Genomic DNA, 16,934 nt, shown 5'->3' on the forward strand with positions numbered 1-16,934 from the left:
GTAAGCTTCTCAACAGAAATTTAAAAATTAGTTTGAGCCCCTCACCAGAAAACGCAAATTCAGGGGATTTCACCTCTAGCACTGACCGAACAGACACAAGGAAACAATGTACAATCCTCTCAGGACAGACCACAGGTCACCTCAGAATCAAGCAAATTGGAAGAAAATGAAACATATTTAACAGCTACTCATCTGTGTCAATCTATTAAAGATACGATGCAAGTGAAGGCAATTATGATTAAGAAAGCTATCCCGATGCTTCAGGGCTTTGTAGTCGGTTATAAGCTGTACCAACTGCGACTCCAACTCTGACTTCAGACATTTTTAATGTACTGGCTCCAACTCTGACATCCAAAACTTTAAACGTAATTGCTTCGTCTCCGAACTGTGATACATCTCTTTTTGTAGAGGCCCCTTTTCGCAAAAAGTACACTAGTAGCATCCGATTTTTTTTTCTAAATGTAACTTAAATAACCCTGATAATACGATATTTAGATAATATTAATCTTATGAATTTTATATTTGGCATTGCCAAAACTGCTGTAGAGTGCGAATAGTCAACGTATGAAGCATATTACTATGTTTCTGCATTTTCTGCAATGTATTTACAAAAATTGTGTGTATATTTTTCTCACAGTGATACAAATAATTGAATAAATTATTTCTGTAGCAATACTGTAGCACAATGGTGCAAGAACTATTCACTATAATTAGCTATAATATTAGTTATGTTTATTATTGCCACTTTTTAGTAGTATATAAGCGTTTGACTAGATTTCGGCCTTTATGTATTTCCATAACTCCGACTCCAAAGGGTCTTCCATTATTTCTATTATTCCGACTCCATGCGGCAAAAACTTACTAAAAAATCTGAACCCTCAACATCGACTCCGACTCGAAAACCCTGCAATATTTCTTGGCGTAAGAATATGGACTTCTGTTATTGCTGAATTTAAGCTCCTGATTAGTGCTAGCCATTCTAGTACACCCCAAAAAAGCGAAAATGAATAGACATATTAAGAAGATACAATAAACTAAAAAAAAAGTTATCCAAGGAAAAAAAGTATTGTCCCCCCAAGTAACTGGGAAAGATTATATTCCAAGATATTCCAGATCTTGACAAATGAGAGATCATCATGGAAGAATTTTTCAAATAAACAAGACATGAATAGCCCACTGTCAAATGTCCATAGCTTCATCAATTGAATAGCTGGAAAAAATGCGAAGGATGGCATTATACCAACATGGTTGCATAACAATATTATCAGAAGGCGGAGGCCTTTTCAAATCATTTCGAACAGCCAGCCCTCAGAACATTTCCTCATCTTACCTTATATGTTTGCAAACCCTACAACACAACACAAACTAAAGAGGAGTTTATGGAGTCGTTTACGGGCCGAGTGCTTGTCGAAGCTTTGGAGGAAATGAATGCGACTCAGCATTTAAAGACGAAAAGATAAGTTACTTGAAGCTGATCAATTCAGACAAGAGATTCGAAAGAGCGCTAATTGATGTATATAACAAATTCTGGAAGCTAAATACATTTCCCAAGAATTGTAAGGAGTCAATCATTACTCCTGTGAAACAAAGACAAATAAAATATCACAAAGGACATTATCTTACAGTATTGCTCCAGCTGGTCCTTGGCAAAATTATATATATATTTTTTTTTTTTTTTCGCCAAGTAATTACCTCTTAAACATAATAAGAGATGGTAAAGAAAAGAATTGAATAGTTTTTGAGAACAGTAGTCTCTTTCCACAAATGCAGTGCGATTTAAGGAAACACTTCAGAACAACTGATTGTATTTTCATGTTTTAGCAGGCAATGCATAATGCTAAATATCAAAAGAAGGTTCTTGTTGACTTCCAATTTGCTGTTGACAAAATATTAGAGGAGAAGCTATGTCAGATTTTAAGGACAATGAATTTCCCAGACAAATTTATGTATTTCATCTCTAATTTCCTTAATGATAGAACCAAAAAGTCTAGGTAACTTACAAGGGTGTAAGCTGGTGCTACAGAACAAACCTATCAAGGTCATCTAGCATGTGGCGACACTTAATCATTTTTTCAAGCACTGTAATCATTTTTCTACCAGGAACTGTGATCAAATACTTATCGCTACCCAAATTATTCCAACTACCCTAATATAATTAATTATTCTTGATATTACCATAAAAATACCAAGTGGCACCAAACGTTAGATCGCATTGCAAATATTAGCGCCAATTTTGGCTCTTTTAAGTTACCCATACTCTTTGGATAGAACATTCAAAGCGAAGATCAATGAAGCTACCTCTACTCGAAGGGTCTATTGGGAGCAAACGCCACGACCGGCACTTAGTGCCTTGCTTTTCCTTTTTCTTTCTAGACAACCTCAAATTTCGAAGAGAAAGTACAATGATTTTCAATAACAAAAATATTTCTGCTCCAATACCTTAGTCATGGGCGCCCATATGGGGGGGGGGGCAGGGGGGGGCTCCTGCCCCCCCCTGGATGAATGATGCTGCCTTATTTTTATATTTTTGTTCTGAGATTTCTATTATATAGCATTAAAAGTAGCAATTAAACGAAGTTTGCCCCCCCCTGGAATTCAGCTTATGGGCGCCCATGACCTTAGTTGAATATTGAAGGAGAGACTTGAACTAGTTAAGGGTTGCAGATTGCTGGGCCTGACAATCGAACATCGGTGGACTTTGTATAGGCAAGTAGAGGTTACAAAAGAGGTATGCCTGAAAAGGATTTTAATTCTGAAGACGCGCGACTACAAACTGGAGAAATTCACCAGCTATATTATGATTGCTTTGTAATCAAAACATAAGGCCAAAAACGGAGTATGGAATAGCTGCCTACAGATATACCAGCAAAAAAAATGTTCAAATTGGAAACAATCCAGAACACTCCACTCACTTCTGGTTCCACTCACTCCGCTCACCCCTCCACTCCACAATCAACCCACTCACTTCTGGTGAACGTACCATGAGAGTTGTATGTAGCAGCAAGAAAATAGCCAAAGCCTGGTGATGACGAATATTTTTGATTTCCTTACCTTCCCTACATTTTAAAGTACCTGGAAAGACAGGTGTGCGCAATTTAGGATATTAACTTACTTAAGTCCCAAACATCCTCATGGGACGTCATGGGGCCACTCCTTCCAGAATATGAAGAACTAGGGCTCAATATACTGTTCTTTCAAGCACAGTTCGGGATAGTTGGACAATGATTTGTCGGTCAAATTTTTCGATCCACCTTTTGGGCGGTCTTCCCCGTGGTCGAAGTCCTTCAGTTGTCCTTTCAAGCGCGATCTTGGGCAGGCGTTCGGGATTCATTCGCTTTACATGGCCGAAGCAGCGCAGCTGCTGTTTTCGTATTTTGTTCAGGATAGCGTTATCAGGATAATTTAGGATAGGCTAGAAAAAGCAACAAAACTGCTAATCGCTAGATGGTGTTTTAATTTTTTGAAACCAGCGCCATTCTTCACTGTTGTAGGTTCCCCATACTCAATATGCTTCAACCTAAACAGAAGAAGCTTTTTAATTTTATATTTTACCCGAACTTATTGATACACTTAAAAACTGCAGAAAAACTAGTTTGTAATCAATGGCCAATGACAGTGTCAGTGGCGGATCCAGGGGGAGGGCGAGGAGGGCGCGCCCCCCTAACGTCGTCTAAAGCAGCGTAATTTAACTTAATTAACGCAAGTTTGCCTTAAGTAAACTTGCTCCTAACTCAAGAATATCGGATCAACCTATTCCCCCCCCCCTTTCCTAAAAAAAAAAATCCTGGATCCGCCCCTGGACAGTGTTCATTGTCTTTGGGAAAGAACAATAAACTAGGAATCAAACGGTAGACGTGTATTTATGTTTTCTGATCTGACTTCTGTCTCATAAGTAATAGTATCAGGAAAGTCATGGAGTTATGTAAGGTTCCAACGGCGACATTTAAGATTAAACATAACTGCGTTCTACCCCCATTTATATAGATCATTTTTATGGACTGTGTCCTAAGGAACAAGGCAAAGGCTATGCGAGAGCATTGAATCAAATAGGAAGGTAAAACTTTCATAGACTTAGTTTTCCATAGTTTCTCTTTCTCAAACTAGAATTTTAAGTTTTTGACTTTACAAGTTTTCAACGGAAATAACTTGAATTAATCAGACATGGCGTTGAGAAAACTATCTTCCTAATCATTTTATTTTCCTTTTAACCTTTACTTTTTTTTACCAAGATAAAGACTTGACGAGACTTGAACATGTGAAGATATTATTAAGCTAATTATATTACATATGTGCACTTTATTTTTAACAAGAGAAATGAGTAATTGTTCAGACTATTAATCAATTAATTTCTAACACCCCATCCGAAATTCGTCAGAAGTCTTTCACTATTTGCTAAAATTTTGAAAAAATAAGATACAGATTAACTTTTTTTAACTGCAATAAAGTCATCAAAGCCATGTGGGGAAAATTGTTCATTAACTCTGAAGACAGCTATATTAACTTGATGCCATGGGAGCTGGCTATTAGGAGAATGGATTTGATTAGATGTCACTGTTTTGTCGACGTGGCTGTCGGAGGATGACTGATTCGATCTAGCGATGTTGTCAGATACTGCGAAAATGTAAATCACGATTTTTCAAAAGTACTTTAGAATACTTTTTATGGAAATTTTTCCACCAAATTGTTTTTTTAGGCGAAATTTCGCCAGCTTCTCTTATTGATGAATTTTACAGTAATTATTGGGACCTTCAACATAGATTACTATTTGTAATAATAGTAACAGTAAATAGGCACTAAGATGGAAAGAGAATAAGGTGGACACTAAACAATTGCCTTAAAAAAGTGCGAATGAACAGATAATGCTAGAATAGATTTTATTAAAAGAAAAATGATTAACATAAAAGCACACATTAGACATTATCAAACTAATTATCACATATCAGTAAAATATAAGCCTTTACAAAGTCATTCTTTATGTGCCCCAATAAATCCATCAAGGTTAATAAATGGGAGAGACATTTCTTAAAACTTAAGGAAAGCATGCATTTCTTCTAAATTAAATTTGGTAACATAAACCTTTTCAAAGGTTCTGTCCGACCATTTTTAAGGCGACAAAGAGCTTATAGGTCCTATTTCTATAACTCATAAGTATTTGAAGACTTTGAAAATAAATTCACGGTTATATCCAAAACCATGACTGTATACGGGGGGGGGGCGTTAGGGGGTTTCAACTCAGACAGAAAAAATAAATTATAACAGTAAAAAGTATATACATCATATATAAGTTAAAAAAGGTTGTAACCAGGATTCCGTTTTGGGATCAGGGAGGGGAGATTTAGACCAGTTCAGTGAAACATAAGACCCTAAAGCGTATTTTAATAAACATTACCTAGATAAAATGTCATATTTTTGTTTTTCATATTTAAGCAGTAAGGCCTGGATCTTCCGAGACCCACCCCACCCCCTGAACCAATGAAAATAACATCACAAAAGGGCATATTATTTAAAATTTGCTAAATCAACACCATAATACACCACAATATATTAGAACAAAATTTACCAAGAAAAGTCAATAGGATGTTGAAAAGATCTCAAAAAGTAAAAGCAACTAAAACAATCACGGGTAATTCGGATTTTAGCTGTCACACAAACGAAAATTTATTATTTTTCCCATTTTTTTTAGGGGCTGTATCTACCACATTATGAAATTACTGTGACAATCTGCTCAATGATAATTCTTTCCAGGTCTGTTTTCAAATCTACACTTGTTATTTTAATAAATTTATGTAAGTCTAAACAAGAATCATATCAGGAAAAAGAGGCAAATTATAGGTATGTATTTAAAACTCCCACAATGAACACCATAATACACCAATGTTAATTGGGGTAAAAGCTACCAAACAGAAACAATAGGATACTTAAGAAACTTAGAGAATGAAATCAACTAAAATGAGCAAGAAAAATCTTTATTTTAACTGTTACGCAAAGGAAAAGCGATTTTTCGACAATTTTTTTTGTTCAAGGATTTTGTTAAAAATTAATAGATGGCGTTCCACTTTAGAATGTCAGTCAGTCTGTCTTACAGTTTAGCAATGGTATTAAAACATGTATTATGGGAGTTTTCGTCAACGATATTTATAACGCACCTTTATAAAATACACATTTGTCCTTGCTAAACCGTCACATTACTAAACGCCCATTCAAAATACATCAAGTTTCATCATGTATCTTAAATTGTTTTAATGATAATCAGTTTTATTACAGAAGTGGAAGAGATCGATATAAAAATGCACCAAATTACAATTCAGTAACGTCAATCAAAAATTGTTTAGATGATATTTTTTCAAATTTCGCAATCGAGCCATTCCGTGTTCAGAAATAAGTGGTGTTAACTAAGAAATCTGAATGATGGCTTAGGAATTTAATGAGATTTTTATATTCGAATACTGACCGAAAGCAATTTTTTGAAAGCAATCAGATTGATTTAATATTATGTTTTAATAATCAGAGGTGACTTTCAATTTTTATATAGAAATTTAAATTCGGATTAAATCCATTTTCTGGACATAGAGCGACTTATCCCAAGTCAAATATAGGTCATCGCAATCGCTGCAAATTGATTTTGTTAATGACAGCCAATGAATACCATATTCTTTGGAAGAAAATCAATTGCAATCGATTGCATAAGAACTAGGTCAATGAACGGGAGGTTAGATTGCACTAACGAATACGCCACAAATTTTGAATTTTATTACTATTTGCATATATAATTTTATAATATCATTATGTTAACAAGTCAATTTACCTAAAAATAACGACGAAAAATATGAAGAAAGAGGCACAAGGGTCACTTTGGGTGTAATATAAATTATGATGTTGGGGGTTTCTTAGAGTCAGTAGCCCTAGTGGACAAATGTGTTCTGCAACCACTCCAGAAATGAGACAGGCTTTAAGAGAAACTACAAACAGTTCAGAAAGGAAATGCAAATGGTCACTTGAAAATTTTGATATTGGAAAACCTCTTGGCAAAGGCAAGTTTGGGAATGTTTATCTTGCCCGGGAAAAGAAGTCCAAATTTATTGTAGCATTGAAAGTTTTGTTCAAATCCCAGTTGCAGAAAGCTAGGTGTGAACATCAACTGCGACGTGAAATTGAAAACCAAAGTCATCTCAGGCACCCCAATGTACTGCAGATGTATGGCTATTTTTACGACACAAAGAGGGTCTATTTAATCCTAGAATATGCTGCTAATGGAGAGATGTACAAAAGTCTGCAGAGTCAGCCTGACAAGCGCTTTGACGAAGCTACGTCTGTTGGCTACATGGCACAGATATCAGACGCCTTGAAATACTGCCATTCTAAAAAAGTCATTCATCGTGATATAAAGCCTGAGAATCTTCTACTTGGATTGTATGGCGAGTTGAAAATTGCAGATTTTGGATGGTCAGTTCATGCTCCATCCTCCAGGAGGAAAACATTCTGTGGCTCACTGGACTATCTGCCACCTGAAATAGTCGAAGGAAGAGAGCATGATGAAAAAGTTGATTTATGGAGCTTAGGTGTTCTTTGTTTCGAGTTCCTTGTTGGACAACCCCCTTTTGAAACCGCTGACCAACAGAATACATATAGAAAAATCAAGGCCGTTTCATTTGACTTTCCAGGTCATGTACCAGAAGGGGCTCGTGATTTGATTGGCAAGCTGCTTCGTCGAAGTCCCTCAGAACGTCTTTCTTTGGAAGGTATACTCAACCATTTCTGGGTGCTCGAACTTCTCAAACCTGATGTCAGGAAAAGACTTCCTTATTACCAGACAATGGATGCTGTAAAAAAAGATGACAACCAGAAGATGGATGCTTTAGCAGGAGAAAATGAGCAGAACGTTGATGCTGTATAAAAAGAAAATATTTAATTGCATTCCTTTATTGCTCGTGTTAAATTAGATTTGAATCAGCAAATCTGTGAAGATTTGTATCAGTTAATATTCAGTGGGCTTGGCTTCCAGTGCTCTCTTAGTATTTCTCTGCTCGTTAGAACTTGTCTTTCCGTTCACGATAGGTATATTCAAACTATTGACTGTAGGCCGAATGTGGCCGACATTTGTCTTTCCCCTTGCAGAAACTGCTGAAATACTGTATTTCTTCTTCTTTATTGATTTACTCAGTACTAAGTTAATGAAAGATACACAAATATTTCAGTGTTGCCTGTCCTAAAGACTTTACGTCAGAATTGTCGCTGGTTTAAGAAGAAAACTTGTCAGACGAATGGTCGAAAAATCCCTTGACTATTGAAAACAACAAAAATCGCTTAAAACCGTAAACCTGCAAAATTTGTATCTAAATTTTACTCTTTTTTCCTCAACATATACTAGTTTCACAGCTTTTTTATAGATTTTCTCTTGAAGTTTTTTTCCCCTTCAAGGCATCGTGCGTTGCTATTTTGACCTTTGAACCTAAAAACGCATATAAAGAGTAGAAATTCTAGAAATATTCTTTCAAGAAGATAAAAAAAAAAATATTGACATAAAAAATTTATTCAATGCAAGCCTCATATGCAACCAGTTCAATTTTTTAAGTCTAAGAATCATCTACAGACTACATCCCAGAAAAACTCAATGACCTTTGATGCCTTTGAAATCGTTTTTGGTCAGTTTTTTTTTTTGTGAAACGATATGACTTATTGTGTGGCATTAAATTTAGGTTTTTATCCAGACTACCCAAGATTATTATTTGTTAGTGTAGGTGCGGTATCGGTCGTCTTAAAAAAAAATGGTAGCCAATTAGCCACGTTGTAGATTAATCTGCACATTACAGAAAATTCAAATGACAGAAATAGTGATAAATTTGAAGAGGATTCTTATTTGGCGAGGATTTTGATGCATAAACATAAGGATTTTATGGAAGAGTTTATGTCAGAGGCAACGCTCTAACGTTGTCTCTTATTTATTATTTTCTTTTTCCAGTAGGGGCGGTCGTAGAACCTTGGGGGGTTGTCATTTGATTTGGAATCGAAAGTGGCCACCGCTTCCATATGAAGTGCCTCTGGGGAAAAATGATACATTAAAGTATTTTGGCTCTTTACTATAGGCGAAACTAGAGCTTTGCTTCTGATAACTTAGACAGTGATTTCAAAAAAGGAGAAAAAGCTAACATCCATACAGTAGGACAATAAGAAACGCTGGACTGAACTGAGTAATAGAACAGAATTTTAGAAATTGGTCCAGGGAAAATGTGTTTTAGCTTCCTCAAAATTCTAAGGCTTCTTGAGGTCTTTATTTTAATTAGTCCAATATGATGCCTAAACGAAAGATGTTCATCAAAAAGAATGCCAAGAAATAGGACATACCAATCCTTAGGTCTAGTGAGAGAACCCCTTGACAGATGGATATCAGGTAACAGGGCAAGCCTGAGAAACAAGGGAGGGAAATAATAAAAAAAAAAAAAACGACTTGTATTTAAGGCAAGGCAATTAGTATGGAGCCAAAGGATTACTCTCAAAAAGGTTCACTAGTTTGGTAAGTATCTCATGCTCCGTTCCGGTTGTAGTGCCAAGGGTACTGTCATCAGTGAAAGCGACCAGAGCGTCCTCATCCTGTGAAGGCAATTGACTTTTTTGAAAGCACCAAGAGTGCTTAAGTGATACGAGAAAAAGTCCTAGGCTAGCCAGGTAACATGTATTTTAGAAAATTGTGTAGAAGCTAATCTTTGTGTTGTAGTGTTGTGTATTAACTATGGTCCATAAAGGATTTTAAGGTGAATAAATATATCGTATATATCGTATGACGCTTGAGCAACTACAGATATGAGAAAAATCATAGCTGTGTTCAAGGCCAGTGCAGTGTTTCCAGATGGGGTATACTTGCGAGGTTTGGGCGCCTTTTTAGATAAGTAGTTATACATTGAACACAAGTTCAGCACAGTTTTCAAAGCAAATTTTTCTGAAAAATTGCACCTTTGGCGTATTTCCATTCAAAAAACAGTGCTTTTCCCACTTTTTTACTTTTACGAGAGTTCTATCTTGTACCAGGTATTTAGGAACTCTAAGCCAATTATCTGAATTCACTTTTTAATTTCTAATAATTCAAAAAGAATACATTAACCAATCAGAGAATTATATTCTGTTAGTGTCTATTCCAATCTGCATCATTTCCAAAACCCAGAAAAATGTTTGGATTACATTATCTTGATTCAAGCCGACAACTAAGTAATTCATTTTGCTATTTTAGATAATAAAGAAGAAACCTGGATCTGAAAATTCAGTTATTTCTATTTGTTGTTGCTGGCAGCATTGTTTTTGCCTATTTTACTATCCCTGATTATTGAGGTTACGTTTTGATACCGTGCTTGTGTTCTTCCAGGTTAATGTCTGCGGTGTATAGTCATGGAAAGTTATATAAATTTGATTTATAGTAGATTCAAATCCAATGGGTCTTTTCGAGACACCCTTTGCAAGCAGTTACCGAACCGATTAACCCCACAAAGCACCAACAGCAAATAGTGAAGAAGAATACAACTCTTTACTAATAATTATTTTTAACTCGACCGTCCGGAAAGAAACTTTTTTTCGCATATGATTTGAGTTTTGAGAATGTGCATAAATCAAATTGATAATAAGAGTAGAAAAACTAGTAAAAACTAAACATTTACCAAAATTGTTTTGGCATTCTATGGTTTTAATCCTTCTGATTATGGAAATTATCAGGACATTTCATAATTAAAAATGCAATTAATTCCTTTGACACTTTAAAAAGTAAATATCTAAAATTGAATTCGAATTACTTATGAACAACTGATCTAGACTATTTTTTTCTAACTTGCCCATTCTATTTATCTATACTGCCCAAGAAACAAATTGGCAAATAATTATTTGCATCATTTAATTTTGATACAGTAGATAAAGATTTAAAATGCAAAATTGAGATTCCGGTGATATGATATAATACCACAGACTGCAGAAATTTACTGCGTAAGCGGCTTTTTTACATCACTTTCATCACTGAAACTTTCATGTTTCGTCCCATAAACCATTTTCTTAGCCAATCTTTCCAGGAATTCATTGAACGCAAGTACTTCCATATTTTTGCTCAAAAACGAGAGAAGCAGCCAATCAGCAATATCACAACGTGGTACAACCATATTTAAGTATTCACGTGCCCTAATCCAGTTTTTGCTTTTATAACGTTTTTACGTACAGTATAAGACGCTAGCGTTGCGATGCGATAAAGCAAATGAAAGACAGTTAATACTCCCAAAAGAATGAACCAGAACCATAGAAAGACGTATATTTTCTCATTGATGACATTTAATGCCAAGACGCACATAGCATCATGACGTTGTATCGTTCCTGACGATCCGAACTTATGAAACGTGCATTTTGTAACACGTGGGAAAACAACAGCCATTGGATCAGCACGCACTTCAGCGTCTTGGTCCAAAAATTCAAAAACCTGCACACCATACGTTAAAAAAGTGCCTCCAAGAAAATAGTTGGTGAAAAACATTTGTCCTATAACGTTAATTAAACATAACAACTCGCATAAAAAATAACAAAATGCCCAACGCGCATGAATATGAAGTCTTTCAAGAAAATACATCGCAAGAACGTCTTCTTGCTTTTCACGTTTTTGTCCTTCCAGTTCATAAATATTTAGTCCTTGTATAACAGTTCGAACCTTGTTGTTATCATTCCGCTTCCAAATGAAGTAAGGAGTATAAAACATAATTGCCTGAAGGAACAGACAAAAGGGTACCCACTGATAGTAGTTGTGGTAAATGACATCAGAACCGTCATCACTTGCATTTTGAGCTGAAGCTCGGAAAACCTAAAAATGAAAAAGAAAACCTTATTTTGTTTTTCAAACGAAAATATGAAACAAAGCAGCGACTTTGCCCCGCTACAATAATTGTATTTCTTGAAATCATCCTGCTGACCCCCAATTCTCTAAAAAACTCTCTCTGATGCATCGTCACACGAAAATACTTCTCTAATACTCGTTTACTCTTATATACCCTCTTATACTTACAACACATTTTTTCTTTTTCAAAATTCCTTTTTTCCAAAAATCCTCCGTTTTCCGAAAAACTTTGTCTGTGACGCATCGTCACAGAGAAATACTTCTCAGCTATCCTACTACCTAGGGAAAATTAATTCTAAGAAAATTATATCCGTTTCTTCAATCTTATCCCAATCCCAAATATTTATCCCCCAAATCCTCTAACTCCTTAAAACTGTCCAAAAAATTATGCACACCCTCTTTATGCCTATACATCGGAAAAAATATGGACCATTCCGCGACCTAAACTTCCCAAAATACATCCTTCTTTCTCCAAGTGGCATAAAACTACCCCTTACTAAAATATGATGTGTTGTCTCGGCGTTCACACATGGGCTTCGATTTGGAGGGGGGGTTGTTCAGAGAGGACAATTGCTCTCTAAATTTACAAAAACACTTTCTTTGGTATCTTTACTGAAAAAAAAAATGAGAAATAGTGGCAGAGTATCCCCCCAAGACATAGAAAATATGTCTTTTTGTATCTTCATTTACTCAATTAAAAGCTAAATAAATACAAAAGTTTCTCCATAATCTACAATCCCTAATTACTTTCCTTTGAACAATATTTTCCATCAATTAATTATTTCCACATTGACAATTTTATTTTCCCCTCATCATTGAGACGATGCGAAAATTTATAAAATTTTCTATTTATAGACCTTAATATAATTTATAATTAAATCCCAATGATTGCCCATTAAGTGCTTCATTGACTTTATCCCCAGAAGCTTCGAATCAATCCAAAGCAGTTTACAAATACGCTTCAGAATCAGTCAAACAGGCAATTACACGGGAGAGTCGGGCTTACTGTTCGGACTTCCCTCCATAAATTCAAATTTTCTGGAGTTCTAGAGCACTATATATTCAAATTACCAATTGAATTCCATTTCTTATTGCTACCTCACCCTCCGTAACAAATTCTTGCGAACGTGCGTCCAGCCAAGGTATAGCTTTGCCAAAAAGAAGTAATTAGTATAGGTTAATTCCCAATTCAAAAATTGGACTTGACCCCCCCCCTCCCAAAGATACCCTTTTTCGGCATTTTTCAGTGAAAAATTGAAAGAAAAATAACAGCTAGATATTACGCTACAGGGGGAAGGACTATTGAGGACCAATCGAAAACTGTGATCGACAGTAAATCTCCCATCTATCCAGGACTACTCCTGTTAAAACAGCATATCGATCATTGGGTCATCAAATAAAAAAGAGTGAGCCCGAATGCCCCAAGAGGATGTATGGGATTTAAAGAACATGTTTCATAAATTCATTTCCGCTTAGCTTTTTGACAAATTTTGGTACTCCCCTATGCGCAAGTAAAAAACTCCTGTATATGTGTATGTAAGATTATACATGAAAGCGTTTCTAATTCTTCAGAAATAAAACTACAAGTGATATGGTTACACCTGAATACTTTTATCTTTTTAGGTTAGCAATGTTCAATTTTGGGGTGGGGGTATAAGATAGGTGGCCGGCGTTTAACCCCCCCCCCCCGTGGAAAATAAGGCTTTCCAAATTTGAGCCAAAAAGAAAAAAAATCTGTCTCGTAAAAAGTAATAAAAATGCATAGAAACAAACTTTTGACACGTGCTGTAAAGTTTTTTGTACCCCCCCCCCCCCCCAAAAAATATAAACTCTGCCGAACAAAATACTAGATACACCCTTGTCTATTTGTCTACCAACATCGAAGAAAAATGAACAAAATAACCTACATTATGGCAATGTAAAAGTAAATAGCATAAAAAAGCATAAACAAGCATAAGTATAAAAACGTAGCTGGAAATATACAGCAAATTAGGTTGAATATAGAGAACGTATGGAAAATATAAGAAAAACAACCAAACAAGTACCTTTGGTTCTATGGCCTTTTCTGAAGATTAATTAAAAAGTTTTTCCACAAAATAAGTTTTCAAAAAAAAAGTAAAAAACTCCATTAAACCAAAATGAACAAAAATAGAATCAAATAATCTACCAAGCATACAACTACCACAAATCCGTATCAATAAGTGAATTAAACCCAAAACAAACAGAAATTAAAATAAATAAGAGTCAAACTCAAAACGAGCAGAAATTAATATGAGTAGGGCTCTAAAATTCTATGCTTTCTAAAAGCCAGAATACAATTTGTGCTTTACTGAAAAAAATTCAAATGAATTTACTGAAAAAAAATGTGCAATGTCAGTTTAATATAGACATGCTGATATTTATTCCTTAAAATCTTAATTAATTATTGATTTATTAAAGTTATAACAATGAAAACATTTAAAAGAATTTTTTCTGTAAATTACAAATTATATTCTCGCTTTAAGAAAACATAGGGATTTAGAACCCTTGAAGTTTCTTCTTGCCCTAAGGGCTGTGGGGGGTGTCATCCTCAAAGACCTAATTTCCAGAACTTTCAACTATGTTAAAGAAAATATCTATATCAAAATTTTGATTGGATGTTTCGAGAAATAGTGGGCGTGAGAGGGGGGTTAGTTGCCCCCCAATCACTTTTGACCATTAAAAAGGACACTAGCCCTTTCAATTTCCAATTGAATGAGCCTTTTTTGAAGTTTCTACGACAACACTTTCTATAAAAAACCTTATATGCCCCCAGGGCGTCTTACAACCCTTGCCCTGAGGGCTGTGGAGGAAGTGTCCTCATCAATCACATAATTTCCAGATCTTTCAACTAAGTTGAACAAAATGGCTATCTCAAAATTTTGATTGGACGTTTTTGAGGAAATGGTGGGCGTGGAAGGGGTGTTAGTCGCCTTCCAATGACTTTCGGCTATTAAAAGGGGCACAAGCCCTTCCAATTTGCAATCGAACGAGCCCTTTTCGAAGTTTCTACGACAACTCCTTCGATACGAAGTCTCCTGGTCTAAAGCAAACCAAGAAACCAAAAAATAAATAAATAATACATTGTGCCAACATCGTTCTTTACTTAGGCGGCCTTTTCTCAAGAAACCATGTTAGTAGCAAAAGAACCTTTGGTTCTACGGCGTTTTCCGAAGAAACCATGTTAATAGCAAAAGAACCTCTGGTACTATGGCCTTTTCTGAAGAAACCATGTTAATAGTGAAAGAACAGTTAGTACCAATCGATTCAACAATAAGTGTGGTTACATATTACAGACATATATATATATATATATATATGTATATATATATATATATATATATATATATATATATATATATATATATATATATATATATATATATATATATATATATATATATATATATATATATATATATATACACGAAAAGTGTGGTGCAGTCCCACTTTCTAGAGCTATGATGAGAGAAAGGTTGAGAACGTTAAGGGACGTTTTGCAAATGAAGGGTGAAAGATTGCCCTTTTCGGCCAACCGTCTAGGGCTAAACATAAAGCAGGTCGTCTGTGGTTGGGGTGGGAGGATTTCGTAAAGAAAGATTTAATGGAAATGGGAATTTCCTGTGGGGGTGTAAAGAAAGAGGCTTTGAATAGATCGGGATAGAAAAGGAACCTACGTAGCTGTGGTGACCTCAGACAGCTTGGCGCTGAAGTGAGTGATTAGTAGTAGTCAATCAATACAAATCCATCAACACTCTCCAAAAATAATGGTCACTATCGTAACAATGGATATCGTGCTTTTCCATGCTTAGTATAAAAACTGATTAAAGTTACATGTTGAAACTACTGTGAATACAGTTCGAACTACATGGTCATAGTTAAAACAAAATAATAATAATGATTTAATTACCCACCATCTACAAAAAGATTATAGTGGAGCAAAAAAAAAAAAAAAAGATACGAAACTCAAACAAATGCAGGTGAAAAACGACGTCTCATCAATCTGACTTTGAAAACTGAATTGTCCCGAATGGTCGACCCTTGCTTGGATGGCTCCGGAAGTCCATATTTTTCCAGTCAAGAATTCCGGCATCACTTGGGTATATACAGTAAAAATTTTAAATACTTATAGTAGTACTTTCGGATTTTTTCACAGTCTCTCACTGTGAGCAAATGGGATACACTGGCAAGGTAGATTGTGTGTGGTTGGCAAGCTGAACTATAAATTGAGGCTAGAGATTTTCTAGAGTAGTGTCCGCGATTCGGCACTACAGACCCGTAAGCATGTTTAATGGCGGTAGTTGTTTGCTTGACGATGGATTGCCTGGTTTTACCGATCGTGTCTGCAATCATGATACCCGGATATCGTAGCTCAGACACTGCAGGGACTGCAAGATTGCCGAGGGTCACAGATTCACTTTTAGGTGCGTTAAAGGTTAAAAACTCGCACTTCTCTATATTGATAGAGAGCCCGATAGAAAGAAAGTCACTGTGGAGTCGACTCAGGTTATCTTGTAAGTCAGCTTTTGATCTACTGAGCAGAAGGACGTCGTCAGCGTATGCAAGGTAAGACAGGTCGGTACCGTGAAGTAGAAGGGAAGGCGAGATGCGGTCCAGAATCTTGGAAATTACACGTCTGAAAATAAGAGGACTAAGAATGCTCCCTTTCCTAACGCCTCTTTTGATTTTGGCGGGATCTTATGTTCTATCTTTCCATTTGGCAGAAACTATTGAATTTTCATACCAGAATTTCAATGTTTTCACTATGATCGCACTTACACCACTCAGAAGTTGAGCATTCATTGATTTCATGTGGTTGACGTTGTCGAACGCTTTTGAAATATCTATAGTACACATATAGAGAGGCGACTTGTTTCTCTCTGAGTCCAAGTGTACGTTAGCAAGAAGGCGATGAGCCTCTGGACAACCGAGACCTTTCTGCAATCCAAGTTGATTATCCCCGAAATCTCCAGCATCCAGCTCGGAGAAGATCACATACTCAAACACGTTGCTCAGGATGCAAGAGACTGTTATGGGTCTTTAAGATTTACAGTCATTGGGATCT

General features: G+C 35.8%; 2 pseudogenes; one reads left to right on the forward strand and one right to left on the reverse strand.

The window, feature by feature from the left end:
- Nucleotides 1–4,863: 4,863 nt before the first annotated feature.
- LOC148939121 (aurora kinase pseudogene) lies at nt 4,864–8,256 on the forward strand (annotated as a pseudogene).
- Nucleotides 8,257–9,414: 1,158 nt separating this feature from the next.
- On the reverse strand, nt 9,415–16,726 carry LOC148939122 (innexin shaking-B-like; annotated as a pseudogene).
- Between the last annotated feature and the right edge of the window lie 208 nt (nt 16,727–16,934).

The sequence above is a fragment of the Artemia sp. Qi Xiang Cuo genome, chromosome 21 (assembly GCF_049724085.1).
Source record: "Artemia sp. Qi Xiang Cuo chromosome 21, ASM4972408v1, whole genome shotgun sequence".
Lineage (NCBI taxonomy): Eukaryota > Metazoa > Arthropoda > Branchiopoda > Anostraca > Artemiidae > Artemia > Artemia sp. Qi Xiang Cuo.